This window comes from Amblyomma maculatum, chromosome 1 (genome assembly GCF_055883805.1).
Source record: "Amblyomma maculatum isolate TAMU_Amacu chromosome 1, ASM5588380v1, whole genome shotgun sequence".
NCBI classification, from domain to species: Eukaryota; Metazoa; Arthropoda; class Arachnida; order Ixodida; family Ixodidae; genus Amblyomma; species Amblyomma maculatum.
In genome coordinates this window covers 156528555-156543152 of record NC_139344.1, presented here as the reverse complement: position 1 = coordinate 156543152, position 14598 = coordinate 156528555, and the positions used below count along the sequence as shown (strand labels likewise).

Sequence of the window (14598 nt, the reverse complement as noted above, 5' to 3'; positions counted from 1 at the left end):
ATGCACAAATTGGAGACCACTGTGCCAGACTGGATTTCAAGAGTCGAACCACTATGCGAGCTGAAAGAATTTTAACTTGACAAAGGCAACTCGTATGAGCCTGCCGGCTTCTGTATTAACAGTGTCATGTTTGTGGTAACCTCTCTGCTGTGAGCATTCTGTTTGTACCGCGTTTTTGTTGGTTTTGTTTTGTTTTATGTTGGTGATGACCGGCAATAAAGAAAAAAAAAGCCGGGGTAGCGCAGTGGTTACGACGCTCGACTACTGTTCCCAAGGATGCGGGATCGAATCCCGGTCTCGGCGGCTGCTTTTCGATGGAGGCGAAAAGAAAGGCGCCTGTGTGCTGTGCTATGTCAGCTAGTGCACGTTAAACCTCAGGTGGTTGAAATTACTGGAGTCCTCCACTACGGCGTCTCTCATAGCCTTAGTTGCTTTGGGACGTTAAACCCTACAAACCAACCAAAACCGGACTATACTCACTGCAGGGCGAAGGCCTCTTCCATTTTCCTCCAATTAACCCGGTCATCTGCTAGTTGCATCCATTTGACTCCTGCAAACTCCTTAACTTCATCCACCCACCTAATCATCTGCCGCCCCCTGCTACGCTTGCCTTCCCTTGGAATCCAATTGGTTACTCTTAGAAACCATCGGTTATCCTCTCTTCGAGCTACATGTCCTGCTCATGCCCATTTCTTCTTCTTAATTTCGACTAGAATGTCAGTAACTTGAGTTATTTCTCTGACCCACTCTGCACGCTTCCTATCTATTAACGTTACATCTACCATTTTCGTTCCATAGCTATCTGTGTTGTCCTCAAGTTACGTAGAACCCTTTTCGTTAACCTCCATGCTTTCAGCCCCATAGGTCAGTACCGGTAGGATGCAACTGTTATACACTTTTCTCTCGAGTGATATCGGTAAGCTGCTAGTCATTATGTTGGAGTACCTTCCAAATGCGCCCCATCCCAGTCTCATTCTCACAGTTATTTCCCTTTCGTGGTCAGGATCTGCTGTCACTACCTGTTCTAAGTAGACATATTCGCCTACCACTTCCAACGCTTCGCTACCTACTTTAAACTGCTGCTCCTTTCCCAGGCTATTCAGCATTATACCTTAGTCTTCTGCATATTAATCTTTAGGCCTACCTTTCTGCTTCTGTCTAAACCATTTATCATTAGTTGCAGTTGGTCCCCTGGGATACTTAACAAGGCAATGTCATCAGCGAATGGCAGATTACTGAGGTATTCCTAGCTTATCCCTAACTGCTCCCATTCCAAGTCTCTGAATACTTCCTCTAAGCAAGCTGTAAATAGTACTGAAGAAATCATGTCTCCTTGCCTAAAACCTTTCTTAATTGGAATTTTATCATTTGCTTTATGCAGAACAATGGTTGCTGTGCAGCCACTATAGATATCTTCCAGTACTTTAACATATGGCTCACCTACACCCTGATCTCGCAATGCCTGCATAACCGCTAAGGTTTAGAACGAGTAAAACGCTTTCTCGTAGTAAATGAATGCTATGAATAAAGGCTGGTTATATTCCGAGCACTTTTTTATCACCTGGTTTATAGTGTGGATATGATCGATGGTAGAGTACTCTTTCCGAAATCTTAGCTGACTCTGTTTGATTAAATTCCCAATTCCCACGTAACAATTAGTACAGTCTGGCGTAACAATTAGTACATAATACTTAGATGGCTTATTAAATGAGCAAGCGCTGTTCTTCACCCTCCGCACCAAGCCATGTCCAGCCATGTCCCGAAAACGTAGGAAATGGTGGGAAAGAAACCCTCATTACAATGCAACCAGGCAGGAGAATAGACAGTGGGAAAGGTTGGCATAATGTGTAGGACAGTTGGGACATAAAGATCGCTGCGCAATGTGTAAATATATAACCGTGCAGGTGTGGTAAGAGTATTCAGCTCTATCTGCCGAAGGACGTGAGCCTCCCGCACAGAATAGGATGAGGGTCGGAGTATAGGTGGCTTTGGGTATAGTCTGCGGTCGAGGCGCGCCGTATATGTAGTTTTTTTTTTGTTGTTGTTGTTGTTTTTGATGGTGGTTTGGTCAGACAGCCTCGACCCGTCCTTCAAGGGCCTAAGCCACGAAATCAATAGCGCCCGGATAAGTTTCAAATATGAGCTAGTTAGCGAAATCATTGCCGTCACTCGGCTCTGAGTGCACAGGGATAGAGCGAGGGAGCAAGGCTGCAGGGGAGTACGGCCTCAGGTCCCGTGAACAGATGTGGATTGAATAGCGAGGATGACCGCCTGTGAGTCAGTGTAGACATAATAAGACCCAAGTGGGAGAAAATGGAAACGAGTGGCGCGAAAGATGGAAACGACCCGAAGCGAGGGAACATCTGGGGCAAGGCTGCAGGGAAGTGATTACGGCCTCAGGTCCCGTGAACAGATGATGTGGCTTCAGATTGAATAGCGAGGATGACCGCCTGTGAGTCAGTGTAGACATAATAAGACCCAAGTGGGAGAAAATGGAAACGAGTGACGCGAATGATGGAAAAGACCCGAAGCGAGAAAACATCTGGGGCAATGCTGCAGGGAAGTGAGTACGGCCTCAGGTCCCGTGAACAGATGATGTGGCTTCAGATTGAATAGCGAGGATGACCGCCTGTGAGTCAGTGTAGACATAATAAGACCCAAGTGGCAGAAAATGGAAACGAGTGGCGCGAATGATGGAAACGACCCGAAGCGAGAGAACATCTGGGGCAATGCTGCAGGGAAGTGAGTACGGCCTCAGCTCCCGTGAACAGATGATGTGGCTTCAGATTGAATAGCGAGGATGACCGCCTGTGAGTCAGTGTAGACATAATAAGACCCAAGTGGGAGAAAATGGAAACGAGTGACGCGAATGATGGAAACGACCCGAAGCGAGAGAACATCTGGGGCAATGCTGCAGGGAAGTGAGTACGGCCTCAGCTCCCGTGAACAGATGATGTGGCTTCAGATTGAATAGCGAGGATGACCGCCTGTGAGTCAGTGTAGACATAATAAGACCCAAGTGGGAGAAAATGGAAACGAGTGACGCGAATGATGGAAACGACCCGAAGCGAGAGAACATCTGGGGCAATGCTGCAGGGAAGTGAGTACGGCCTCAGCTCCCGTGAACAGATGATGTGGCTTCAGATTGAATAGCGAGGATGACCGCCTGTGAGTCAGTGTAGACATAATAAGACCCAAGTGGGAGAAAATGGAAACGAGTGGCGCGAATGATGGAAACGACCCGAAGCGAGAGAACATCTGGGGCAATGCTGCAGGGAAGTGAGTACGGCCTCAGGTCCCGTGAACAGATGATGTGGCTTCAGATTGAATAGCGAGGATGACCGCCTGTGAGTCAGTGTAGACATAATAAGACCCAAGTGGCAGAAAATGGAAACGAGTGGCGCGAATGATGGAAACGACCCGAAGCGAGAGAACATCTGGGGCAATGCTGCAGGGAAGTGAGTACGGCCTCAGCTCCCGTGAACAGATGATGTGGCTTCAGATTGAATAGCGAGGATGACCGCCTGTGAGTCAGTGTAGACATAATAAGACCCAAGTGGGAGAAAATGGAAACGAGTGACGCGAATGATGGAAACGACCCGAAGCGAGAGAACATCTGGGGCAATGCTGCAGGGAAGTGAGTACGGCCTCAGCTCCCGTGAACAGAGGATGTGGCTTTAGATTGAATAGCGAGGATGACCGCCTGTGAGTCAGTGTAGACATAATAAGACCCAAGTGGCAGAAAATGGAAACGAGTGGCGCGAATGATGGAAACGACCCGAAGCGAGAGAACATCTGGGGCAATGCTGCAGGGAAGTGAATACGGCCTCAGCTCCCGTGAACAGATGATGTGGCTTTAGATTGAATAGCGAGGATGACCGCCTGTGAGTCAGTGTAGACATAATAAGACCCAAGTGGGAGAAAATGGAAACGAGTGACGCGAATGATGGAAAAGACCCGAAGCGAGAAAACATCTGGGGCAATGCTGCAGGGAAGTGAGTACGGCCTCAGCTCCCGTGAACAGATGATGTGGCTTTAGATTGAATAGCGAGGATGACCGCCTGTGAGTCAGTGTAGACATAATAAGACCCAAGTGGGAGAAAATGGAAACGAGTGACGCGAATGATGGAAACGACCCGAAGCGAGAGAACATCTGGGGGGAGCGGGCCGCTTGTGTGAGTGACAGGGGTAGAGAGAAGAGGTTGAAAGAAGACGCACCTGCCGGAGATGCAAGGAGGAATCTGGGTACGCCACACCATGAGTATCCAAGGGCGGGCTAGGATGAAAGGCAGCAGCATGACGGCGGCCACCATGCAGAACAGGTGACATATAGACTGGATCGAAAAGGAATTATAGACCTTTGCACCGGGCGAGGAGTATGTCAAAACGCCTCCACTCTGGACTGTTGCAAGCCGGTTCCCCTGCCGCTTCCACCGTACTGACGTCAGGCACACAACAGCCCAACAAGAAATATGGTGACGCCTAGGGGGCCCTCGTTGCAAAGGGTTAGTAGCCTCCTACGTGGAAGGAGTACGCACAGGGACTAAGTGAATGGTAGGAATAGTATTCTGGTTGAGATGCCAGCGCCCCTGAACTGCACCGTGGAGGCGAACCACCTGTCGGTCGCGGTGAAGGGAAAGGAGACAGCGAAGAGGATAAAGGAGTCGGTGGCCTATCGGTGGAGGTGGTTATGGGAAGACGGAGAGCAGCCTTATAAAGGCCGTGAAGAGCTGTGGCAAGTGTGTCCAGCTGAGCCTGGGTGAATGAAAGATATGGTAAAAGTAAAGGAATTCGTTAAGAGCCAGCAAGTGAACCAGTCGACAGGCGTGCTCTTGCCGCAAACCAGAGGACCGCCTCATGACTTGGCGAAGTAAGTGGGTGACTGATTGGTATGTACAAGCGGTAGCCGAATGGAGAACCTAGGCATATTTAGCGGCATACTGAGCCAGGTCAAGAACACGAGATTGAGCAGCTGTGAGGATAGGGCAGCCGGCCAAGGTAAGGGATCCCGATCAGTGAGTTGTGAGCTCATTGATAGGCGAAGTGTGATATAAGATGTGGTTCTGAGATTTCGGGCGTGGGAAAACCTGCCTAATCAAGAAAGCAGGAGACGATATTCAGAATTGGTATCAGTCATGTCTGTAAACCGAAATCATGCGACGTCAGCAGTTCGCGGGTGCGGTATGCGAAAAGCATGCAGAGACGACATTTTTGGAGATATTCATACGCCTACTGCGCCTCACTAGTTTAGTTTATAAATGTGACTTTAATATATTTGTAAATTTTTGTTCCTCTCCTTTCTAATGGTGCATTTGGTTTATAAATAGCTGCAACGATGATTAAGCTGTAAAGGAAAACACAAAGGTAAGAAACGGCTTTTCAGCTCTACTTGTCTCGGGAAAAGCAAAATTGTGCAAAATCTTTTGCACCTAGAAAAACACCGTTCGAGATGTTTTGAGAATAGATGTTCGCATAGTTTATTAGCCACGCGCCTGTGAAAAGTGTATAAAACAGGTAATTATACATACAATAACTTTCAAGATACGCATTCTGCTGCGGAGATTTTTTGCGCAGTTGGAGGTCGTACATAGTTCGCTCTTTCCTGAAAATATCATCTTTCTGTTTCATTTAGTGTAAAAGTTATTTGTGATCAAACTTTGCGTTTTTTGTAAAATGGCTAAAAGTAAATGCTAAACTGTTCAAGTAATAAGCTTTTATCTGTGCTGAAATTTCGCGTGGAAAAACTTTACACCTCGCTGTCAGAGGATCAGCATCGGTTTTGTTCTACGACTCTCGAGCAATGTGCACTGTCAGGGTGATTTCAGCTAATTTTTTCGTGGTTCACTTGGAGCGCGCGAGCTCTTCATGAAATATTTTAAGCATGATTGAAATTCTCCATGGTTTGTTTGTTTCTGGCGAATATAACTTAAAGGTTCGGGCTTTCGTTCCTTTGTTCAACCGGTAACAATTATCAACTACAAAGGGTACAAAAAGCAAATAATAGTAAAATAACAGAGCCACGTGTGATAAACGTAGTAGGTAGCGCCATCTATGAAATTTCATGTGCACTAAAATGTCGCAGTTCAGAAAAATTACGAGGATGGCGCCACAAACACCCTGAATCGAGGGGTATTTACGAGAGGGTATTGTGCTTCTACAACGTTTTCCCTCTGCCCTTTCCTTTCCATCGGGCGAGAGAGGTAAACACTGGCGAGTCGGGTCGAGTGGTCGGGTCGAACTGAGGTGCAGGTGCTTCGCGCACCCAGGTACTTCGCGCATGCGCAGTAGCGCTACTTGAAAATGATCCCTTGACAAATGTACACTTGCTTGCATTGAGATTTATTTATCGCCTTGAATTAAGTGTGTCATACTGTTTGTGTGCCGAAACGTTGCCAGCTAAGGCTCTCGCGCTACTTACTTTACTTACTCAGCAAGATATAATCGTGGCGGAGACATTGAAATATTTTTTTCTGGTTTTGTTTTGTAGTCTTGTAGCGCCCCTCACGCCGCGCTTTTATCACAAACAACGGCACGGCGCTGGACAAAGAAGAATTTGGCACTAAGCGTCTCAGTGCAAGCAGCGAAAAAAAAAAACAGTTCGAACCCGAACGCTGTCGGAGCTGGTTATTCCTCGTCTTAGCTCCGCCACAAAGCTATCTTCAGATGTTCGCGGTGTTAGCATATAAATTGTGAGGGTGTGGAATTTAGACTTTTTTTTTTTTTAGTGGCAAGAAGAAAAAATATCTTCCCCTTTCTACGATAAAATGAATAGTAGGGCACGGAACTATAACACTGCATAAATTAATATAATTTCAAAGAGCGTCTCCCTAGGAGAAATTGCGCGAATACCTGTACCCTCTGCCACTTTACTGGTACAGATAAAATGTTTCGACAGTCTGCCAAGTACAACTTGAAAACCTGAACATGCACAAGCATGCCTCTTCAACCTTCCCACTGAAGTTCATATACAGCGCAAGCAGTGCAGGCTCCAAAGAAAAGGAGAAAAAATGATATAGTGGGCAGCCGAAGATAATCACCAGCGTTTCAGTCATGTTTCTTTTTTTTTTTTTTCCGTATGTTGGGTTCCGGTGATGATAGTAAAGGTGCCGCAGTAGCTGCCGGGGATGTTTTCGGTGAATGAGCAAGTAGGAAACAGCCATGTGAAGCTTCTCCAATACAAAAATGTGATGTTGAATCGGGTTTTGCCACTGCATTTCCGTCATTCCCCTCACTAAAAATTAAAAACAAAATGATGAGGCTCAACGCTGCTGAACCGAATGTCGAGCTTAGCTCAAACGAGAGAAACCACTGTAATCAAGAGTTCGACGAAATGCAGTCTGATCAGGTGGTGGCATAAAAAAATATACAGGCTCACTGACCAAGACAAAGTTTCATGAAAACGTACTATCGTTTCGACAGCCCTACAGCTTCGTTGTTCACAATGGAGAAACCAGACAAAAAGCATTCGTTTATATCTTCTTCAAATACTTTGACTTGATCAGTGGCCCTATATATATATATATATTATGAGAGAAAACACTGAATTGGTTTCCCGTTTGATGCTTTTATTTGCGCTTATTTTATTTATTTTATACGTGCATGATGTCCCGTCCTCTTCCCAGCTAATTCCGCTTCGTGAAGGGGGATATACCACGGATTGTCCGAAGCATTACGGCGTCTAGGGTAAACCGTTGATGCATTCGGCAGGGAAGCTGGTTCGGCGTTCATTTTGCTATAATGCCTAGCATCGCCTGCTACCGCGCTTTGCCGCTGTGGCCGGGGGCGTGGAGCGTTCGGTCTAGTTTGCCCGGGCACAGTGAAGACGGCGATGTTGCTATGGTGATGGCACTGTTTACGATTCTTAGAAAAACGCGCCACTCGCGCAAGTGAGCAACAGAGCTAACACTCTAAAAGCCCGTCGGCAGGCAGAGCGTTTCCAAAAGAATGGGGCCTTTATCTCGAGTAAGGTAGATACCGTGTCATCCAGGCGTCCACTCACCCGCCGTCTCAACGCCCAATTTGTTGACTTTATATTTGAACATTGTTTTGAAGCAACTCGACTTCCTGTGCTCTGAAAGGTATCCGATCATGTTAGCAAAAGTGACATAGAAGCGTGTGAGAATTTCGAAGCATACAAAGAACGTGCTTCCGTTTGACCACATGAAGCAAAACCGCTGTACTGCATTGGTATGGAAAAATTCACAAATTATAGCACATGCTAAATCTGACCGAACGCGATCTGATCGATGCGTCTAATCGTTTGGCATTTGCAGGAAAACATTTGGTAAGCATGGGCGCTCTTGCATGGAGTAAAAATTGGGCTCTGATTATTATGTTGCAAATGTGTGAATGTACAAGTGCCACACCACGAAATTATTTGCTACCAACACATGAAGCCGAAAGGCGGGCTCAACGCTAAAGTATACTTGTTGTATACGTGTGTGTGCCCTGTGAAATGAGTACAATAAAGTAGGCTACAAGCTACAATAGTCCACCCAATATATTGGTTCAGAAAGCGCATGCATCATCACGGGAAGCTGCAGCAGGACAGGTCAGCGTCTTCCATAGCATGCTACTTTTCACATCAGATTTCAGTGTCGAGTGAAATTCTGCAGGAGAAAAATGTTTCTAGGAGATTGATTGTTAAAATTTTATTCTAATTGCCTGAAAATACTGTGTTCCTTTAATTGCACACACACACACACACACACACACACACACACACACACACACACACACACACACACACACACACACACACACACACACACACACACACACACACACACACACACACACACACACACACACACACACACACACACACACACACACACGCGCGCGCGCGCGCGCGCGCGCGCGCGCGAGCGAATAAATAAAATGAAGACTGTGGAGCATCCAACTGGGAGTGGGGAAGTGGCCGCCATAAGCGCCTACAAAACTGTCCCCGTTAGGTCCTTTCTTCTGGCAACCTTCCTTTATAACCCCTTCTCCCCTTCCCCCATTTCCCACATAGTTTAGTGTGAATGCGCCTCCTCAGTGCCGCAGAGAACATGAATACATGTCGGCCTCCTGCGCGATACATAGCCTCTTGGTGGATTTCAAATCTATTTCGGAATATCGATTCATCTCAAAAGGAAAAAATTGGCAATCATTCACTTATTTGCACATTGTAACTTACCAGCTCTAGTTTCCAAGATTGGACAAGCACGAACAAAATTAAACAAGGGCGACTGTTGTCTGAAGTTCAGCTAATTATAGCTACATTGTCATATTTGTAATCACGTTTGATAAAACAAATTTCTGGTGACCGCAAGAGCTGACAGCTTCCACTACAGTCAAGGAGTGTTCCGATCCTTACTAATCTATGGCATCAACAATAGGGAGGTTTAGAATATGGTACTCCTACCGCTTAGGGGGGCAGGCCATAGCGCGGGTGACAGTAGGAGCACAATTCTCTATTATAGTGCGCACGCTCCGCTATTACTCTATCCCACTTACGGATAGGGTCGCCGTATTCTGATCACTCGATTGCACAGCCCAAAAGACGAGGATCAAAAGAACACAAGGCAGGCGCCGACTTCAACTAAGGTTCATTGACGAAGTGTGCAGAAATAATGTCATTCGCTTTTCCTTTTCACTGGTACTAAGATTGCACTGTGCAATCATGTTGACACCCTGTTTTATTTATGTTCAGTCAAGCTAGCCTACTGCAGTCCAGTCCAACCCCCTCACGCTCGGCGGGTAGGAGCAATGTTCGTGGCTCTACAGCGGAAACTATACTTCGTCTCACAAGATATCTGCAGCACTGCGAAAGGCAGAGGAGCCCTTTCAATTGTGCTCCTAGGTGTCTCTCGCCTGTGTGTACTATAATAGAGAATTGTGCTCCTGCTGTCACCCCCGCCAATTTGGGGGGGGGGGGGGGGGGCGAGAGGTGCTTAGAAACACAATTGCCTATTGTACGCGTGATCCTGTGTGAAGAGGGGAGTTCAATGGGACAGCCCATGCTGCGCAGGACGGGGACAAAATCCCTCCCCTTCTCTGCCTGGACATTGCTGTGGAGCCGCAAAAACCTTTGAAAGTCCACGCAGCAACACATGAAAAGCATTCAGGCAGCTCAAGTCGAGAGGGCTGGGTGGCTGGGTACTCAGTCAACTCAGTTCCTCAGTCATGGATTAGTGGCGTAGCCTGGTGGCAGAATCTGAACTACTTCCAAGATGGCAACCGTAGAACCGCCACCTTACGGTAGCCACCGTAGCCACCTTAAAGGGCAACTCCGGTGGTTTTTTCATCATTTTGTGTTTTTAATTGAATTACATTCCTCGGCACGTCCTGACTCCAACACAAAAAACCGTTTTCCAAAATTCCAATTAGAAGTATTTTTAAAAAAGAAAAACAGCAAATCGAAACCGAAACTGATTTCACGGCCAGAAACAACGTCACATTTGACGAAATGGTGACGTCACACTCAGTATTAGAAAAACACTCGTACGTGCGTTGGATGGTGAAAATAAAGTATGGAAATCATGTCGCACTGCATAAAATGTCTGAGGTAGTTCGATATAAACCTCACAATTTAATAATCACGCGGGAAGTAGACATTAACGCCTGTATACTGTTTGTGACGTCAGAAACTCAGTGTTGCCCGCAGAAATACTCTCAACTTAAGCCATGAAAACGGCATATTTTAAAGCCGTATTGCGCGTGAACGGATTATCGTACGGCACCCAAATTTTGTAGAATGCGTCAGGACGGAGAGAAGAACCTGTGGTAAAAGTTTCACTACAATATTCGAATGTCAAAAAACCCCCGGAGTTGCCCTTTAAGCGCTTCATTCGCGTTCGCCTGCAATGCTGGCCCAAACTACTTCTATAGTATGCGTGATGGTATAAGCACGCCGGCGACGTCAGCAATGTCGCAATTTTCACGAGCTGTGATGCCGCTACGCGGTTTCCTCCGGAACCAACGATGAGAGGACACGACCACACACTCCGCCCTCGAAACCAGCCGTGGAGGAGATAGCGTGGCGTTGAAGAAGAGTAGTCGAGTGTTATTTTGTTCGCATATGCTAATAAGATACATGTGTGCAAAAAGCAATAAAGAAATCGATGCTTATCAATTAGAGGCGATTTTGTAACCCTCTGGCATCGCTTCCTTATGATGCCTGCGATCTGGACACCTGGCGTGGTTCCCAGTGTCACGCAATACCCCACAACTATAGTGAACTAGAATACTTTCTAGTGGCGCGAACGGAAGGAAAATGGGCGCCTCTTGCACGCCGGTCGCCACTGACCGCCGCTGGTGGCGCTGCAGTTACGTTTACTAGTACCGCGTGCGCGTCCGCAAAGGGAAGTCAAGCTTGGCGCGCCGTGCAGTCTGCACATTTTTGCAATTTTGGCCTCGAACTTTCTGTTCTGCCTTTCATCACAGCAACTAAGACATCTCAGCTCTTCAAAAGCACCATGTGCAGTTCGAAATGGCCAGGAAAAAGACCAACTCGCACTGTTTTGCTCCGAGATGCCGAAGCTCGGCTATCCGGGTGCTTTAGTCACCTTTGTTTGCTGCTCCGAGGGACAACAAACATCGCAGAAAGTGGAAACGAAGCTTGTGAAGGCAGGAAAAGCCTCTCACAGAAACATCGACAGTGTGTGAGCATCATTTCGAGCCGCATCTCATCCTGCTGCGTGACCACGCACATATATGATCAACGGCAGAAGTGAGGATATACCGCGTGAAAAGCCATCACTGGCACCTGATGCGGTGCCTATACACTCTTGCCGGGTTGTCCGGCATATATTACCGTCAAACCCGTAAAGCCAAGGCTGGATGTGGGCAATATTGATGTTGCAGAGAGTTGTGCTCATGTACAGATTCTTGCTATTAAGCCTGTGGCACCAAACGATAGCCGACATATTTTATACCGCGTGTCCAAGCTAACTTCAGCCAAGGGTTAAAAATAAACCATTTGAGATGGGCCAAAGAAACCACTTGCTGACAGCCACCTGGCGCACCAGGTCTGAACAAAAGGAAGACTTCGGGAAGCTTCGACTGTTTGCGTGATCTGGAATACTACTACTGGCTCAATAAAGCAGACAGCTGATATTAAATTAAATTCAAATCCGCATAGTCATAGTATGTCCTTGGCTGGTGCATTTATTTAATCATTTATTCATCCTTCATATCATACCCTACTGATGCCCTAAGACAATAAATATCGATAAAAAAAATGGTGCAGGCAATTTTGCATTTTGCAATTCTAATTTACTAAGTATTTCTTTCAAATAAATGTGATTTACAAAGTTGGGGAGGCCCTTCTGAAACCCTCATTTCATTTATTCCCGATAAAGAAAACCTCACGTGCATAGTTTTCTCACCTCTTTAGAAAGCCCGCGAAATAATAAAAAAAATATCACGTGACTGACGCATTCACGCACTACGATATTGTGGTGCTCTCAACCGCGCATGGTTTCAGTGACAGAAATTAGTGGCGGCCGTGACTCAACAGCCCAGTCTCAGTACAGGCTGATAATTTTTGTATTTCGCGGGCTTTCTTTAGAGCTTGGAAAAACGATGAGGCTTTCTTTATCGGAAATAAATGAAATGGAGGTTTTAGAAGGCGCTCTCAAATTCTGCAAACCCAGTTATTGTCTAAAGGCTATAGTTTGTAATTAAAACTAATTACTAATTACTTAACTTCAAAATAAAAAAATTGCCTGGGGTGAGCCAGTTGGCTGGCAGCTAGTATACAGTTGTGGTCTCTCTATATCCTACCTCAAACTAACTGTGATAAAAGCGTTATTCTTTTTATTTTTGAAAAGAAAAAGATAAGTCACATGTATTAAACTTGGCTAATTTTACTAATTTTAGGGACAACAGAGGCCTTTTGTGCCCTTCAAGTGATATCAGTTTGACCTTGAGAATGTGTTTACAACCTGCTTCAGTCTAAATTCAAGCAGACAGCTTGTACTCAGTATGCTACTGGCCAAGCAAACCTGCTAAATTGGGTGCTCTGACCACTGTCAAATTGGTGCGGCTGAAATCACTGCTTAACTACCCGCATGCACTTTTTCACAAAATGCATTAACCAGCGCAATGTCAAGCTTCAAAGCACCTGAAGATGAGCAGATGGATGACTGTTTGTGTAGTCAATAATTTCTCAAAACAACTCATTGTTGATGGCTTTTGTTCCATGCACTCAAATAAAATAAAACAGCAGTAGAGAAGCCTTGTGAAGTACCTAAACAAAACTGCCCTGCACTCCTCATGTATGCATTTTTGGCATATATGTTATGCATATGACATGATGAAAGGATTTTAACGTACCTGGCTTACAGCGGTGATTTATAACACATATTGTTGCTGTGAACAGAGAATAATGGTGACGCCAGAGAATATCGCCGGCTGAGTCGTTTCAAAGCGTAGGATTTTTTTTTTTTTCATGACCACTTTGTCAAAAAAAAAACAACAATAAATGTAACAGCCTGAAGCTGCTCCTCACTTTACCAGTTGGCAAATTTCCTAACGCTAAAATGAGCACGCTAAAATGAGCATTCCTGGTTACCAGTGGATAGCAAATAGTGCAGTGTAATATAATCATCATTATTGGCTAAAGGAAAGTTACTGCGGCGTGGTTGGAGAGATGCGAGAACCCGTGCGTGCGCACGATGCCTGGCCACTCTGCTACCAGTCTGCTGCTGGCAGCTGAGTTGGCTGTGTAATAAAGCGGGCTCTGCAAGGCTCAGAAAAATACCTGTCCCGTACAAATTAATGTGCTGTAATGATACAGTGCATGATAACTCGTCCCGCATGAGCTGTAGCAGACGCTAGCGAAATAAGAGCGCTTTCACCCTAGTGCAACGGCGAAAACCCGAATATTATCGAATGAAACGCCTTCTATTATGGGTGGAGGTCCACATACGTCGGCATAGGGAAAACAATCACCACTTTTACTGTATAGGCGCACAAAAGCATTGGTACTATGTCGCACTATTGCAAGAAAGCATTGAAAAGTCGACTAGAAGATGTTGCAGTGGCGCCATCTGGCGGTGTCAATGAAAATCGGCGTGCCCGAGCGCCGTCGTTCGCGCCACTAGAAAGTATTCTAGTTCACTATACCCACAACTATGGGCAAACAAGCATAGGTCTCTATGGAGTGCTTGTATCGCATGATGGGTCGCCAGACAGAGCAAAAATTTTACATAAATTTATGTATTACGTATAAATACAAGCAGTGCAGTTTTAAAACATGCGCAAGCAACGTGATGGCAACACGTTTCGTTTTTCTTTCTTTGCCCGCTTCTACGTATAGCGCCAGGCTCTCTTCTTCTTTTTTTTTTGTCCTTTATTTACAAAACTAACCTCAGCTTCGAGACCATTGCTGCTGATCTGTAGTGTGGTCATGAGTTTAAACCCTAAACTCTATATCTGTAATGCAACACTGCGCTTTGAAAGCCGGAGCAAATAGTTGTACTAAACAGATACCACAAGGAGCGAATTTGTTCTTCTAATTTCGGGACATTCAATATAGGCTGTGGCTAAAGGTACGTCCGACGGACCCGATCAATGGTCTTAAAGGTACGTCCGACGGACCCGGTGCGT

The 14598-nt window shown here is 45.9% G+C and overlaps 1 protein-coding gene across 4 annotated transcripts in view; it reads left to right on the top strand.

Moving 5' to 3' along the window:
• The window catches only part of LOC146204713 (ileal sodium/bile acid cotransporter-like), a 179342-nt gene that overhangs the window by 91377 nt on the left and 73367 nt on the right, over positions 1-14598 (top strand). The window lies entirely within an intron of this gene.